A 3,367-nucleotide genomic window follows, 5' to 3' on the forward strand; every position below is an offset into this window, starting at 1 on the left:
AAGTATTGAATGAAGAGAACATGAGGTCATTGAATTATAGAAAGAATTTAGTCATTAACTGGCATTATTAAATGATGAGGGGTCAACAGATAATTTTTTAAAATGTGGATTGGGCTTTGAAGACAAGGACCAGTGCTAACCTCAATAAATTAAAACCTAGGAGATTCACTAGATGTTTAATTGTTCTTCCAGTTTCTTCGTACTGTAAAAAAAAAAAGCTTTTGTTTCCATTTTGTTTTGGGGAAAACATGTAGTGGCACTATGAGATTATATAACTTTATTCTTTGTCCCAATGTTATATATTATTTCCTAATCTTCCTACCTCCCTGCTTGTATTCCATCATATTAGCAGGTCTAGTAGGTGTAATAAATTATATTCCAGTGAATCATCAAGTCCAATGCGTAGGTCCTGATCTCTGTCATACTTTCACTGATAGTGGCATTGCCTCCTGTGTCTCAGGCAAGCCTGTAAAGCTGGTCTGACAAGAGTCTTAGCAAAGGCTGTTTTAATTTAGAGCAAGTTTAATTAAGACTCTCAGTAGAAGAGCCCCACAGACCTGCCTAGAATCTTACTAATGCGCAATGCAATTATTGGAATATCATGGGAATCAGAATCAAGTAAATGGACAAATTTCTCTGTCAGGAATTATAGCCTTCTATATAATTAGTGACTACCTGATAAGATTGAGGGAGAATATTAGTAAGGAGGAGTTACTAGATCACCTAAAGACTTTTGAAAACTGAAGAGAGAAAGTGAGGAATTACTTACAAAAAGGATATGCTTAGGGGAATGAATTCCAACTTTTTTTTGAAAAGTAGTAAACTCACATGAAATATAAAATCATTGTGCTACATGTTAGTATTGGGCTTTGATACTGTAGAATATATATTTGTGTTGGAAGAAAGAAGCCTATAGCAGGGTTCAGCTCTTTCATTCTCACAGGGGAAAATAATGCATTCTACCAAAGTTATGCATGGGAGAAAACTACTTTAATAATTTATATATGGTGGTAGGAGGAGGAAAAAACTACTCTCCAGTCCTCACATGAAGTACTTCCTTATGCAAATTTGACAACTTAGTGTCCATCTTATAGAATGAAGGAACAGACTGAATAGATTCAAAGAGTGTTATTTTTTCCTCCTTTGACTATTGCTGGCTGTGTGATTTCTTCCTTAGGTATGGTAGTGTATATTTGCATCTTCCAAAAAGGAGCATATAAAGAAATAAATTCATCCCCCAAATAAAATATTATAAGACATTAACTAGATTATCTGAACCAATTTTCATCTATTTACTTTTCAAACCAGTGCCCCATGAATCTGTTTTGCCTTATCTTCTTCTCTTTCTGTCAGCATTTTCCTTCCCATACATTCACTTCCTTGAAGCAAAGCATTTGTGTAATCTACTTTCAGTATTTTTATAAAATCAAAAGTAGCATTTCCCATCCACCTTTTGTAGTTATTTGACCTTGCTGCTTTTCTGAACATAAAAGTCTTATTCTCTGTAGAAGTTCTGGCGGTATAAGAAACTATCAGTCAATTTTACTGATGCTACAAACACTTCAATTCACTACAAAGTTAAGAGTATCATAGTAAATCTCACATTATGGGTTCTATTTTCAAATAATTGACTTAGGAGCAAGCATTATTTAGGCTCATCACTCGCAAGCAATTGGAATCATGGTTGAAAAGAACCCAGGATATCAATCTGTGGCATTAGTGACATCATAACAAATGTCATAGCCTGAATTTTCAGGATATAGCTTATGAAGTGTAAAATGTTGTCATTCAGCAGTACAAGGGCTAAAGTGCATTTTATGGGAGACATGGAAACAGTAGGGGGAGAGTCGTTCTTCACATCAATGGTATTCACCCTCATAGTCCACAAGAGAAAATATATTTAAATTTCTAAATGTCTAACCAAAATACAAGAGTCTCCCAATAATATGAGTTCATATTTACTTGTTCAAAACACCTTAGAATATATTGTTCTTTATTTCAAAACACTTTAGAATATATTGGTAGCATTAGCAAATAGTTTATTTTTAAAAGTGAAACATACCTAGCGTGGATAGTTCCACTAGTGGAAAAGTGCACGCATGAAATTAAGTCCATCCATGAAATAATTCTCATCCTTCTATTTCTAGAATATCCAATTTAAATACTTCTCTTCATTTAAAAAGCAAATTACATGTAATGGTATTTCTTAATATCTGAGCATAAATTCAGTATAAAAGAGAAAACATGGATACATCTATAACACAGAACATATGAAATAGTGTTAAGTTACGTATGTATCACCGTCTACTTATTCATGAATTCTCACAAACGCAGCATGCATGTAGGTACACACACACACACACACACACACACACACACATCAGGATTCAAATATCTTCCTGTGCCTCCCACAAGAACAATATTTCACATTGGCCTGTCCCTGCAGCTCTCAGACTATTATATCATATTACTTCTCTCTGATATTCCTCTCCATTTTTTAATGTTCTATCCATTTTCATACTTCTATTATATTTTCTCTACTTGAAATATCTCTAATATCACTTCAAACTTTTTCTTTATTATCTATTTTATTTAAAAAATTTTTAATTGACAGATAAAAATGTATATATTTATGGTATACATGATATTTTAATACATGTATACATTGTAAAATGACTAAGTCAAGATAATTAATATATACATTATCTCATCTTTTTTGTAGGGAGAACATAAAATCTACTCTTTTGGCAATTTTCAAGTATACAATATATTGATTTTAACTATCATCACCATGATATCCAATAGATCTCTTGAACTTACTCTTCTTACCTAACTGAAAGCTTTTATCCCTTGACCAATATCTCCCCAATTCTCCCATCCCTCTGCCTCTGGTAACCACCACCCCACACTATGCTTCTATGTGTTCAACAACAGAGGACTACTTCTACCTTAAGAGAATGATACAGTTCCAAGAAAACATTACAATAAGCCTTTAGACAAAGAGATGATGTGCAAATAAATTATATTATAATGAAATTTTATTTGTGTATAAGCTCTTCCTATTTTCTTGTTACACTTCTTTTTCTAGATAATGTTCTAAGAAATAATCCTAGGAAAGAGAACCCCCTTCTTGCTTTACTTTAAGATTTGAAGAAAAGTGAGTGTCCAACTCACCTGAAGCACACTCCAAGTATAGTTTGTAATTAACTTTCTAAACCACCAAATACATTTGTTAATCTCCATACTAACCTCCCATTTTAGGCAATATCTTCCTCTTTTATGGAATTGTGGTAATGGGATATTATTGCAACATAGCCTCTTGATTACCATAGTCCATTTATTAGCTCTTTTATTAGCTCACTGCAGT

The sequence above is a fragment of the Mandrillus leucophaeus genome, unplaced genomic scaffold (assembly GCF_000951045.1).
Source record: "Mandrillus leucophaeus isolate KB7577 unplaced genomic scaffold, Mleu.le_1.0 Scaffold1597, whole genome shotgun sequence".
NCBI classification, from domain to species: domain Eukaryota; kingdom Metazoa; phylum Chordata; class Mammalia; order Primates; family Cercopithecidae; genus Mandrillus; species Mandrillus leucophaeus.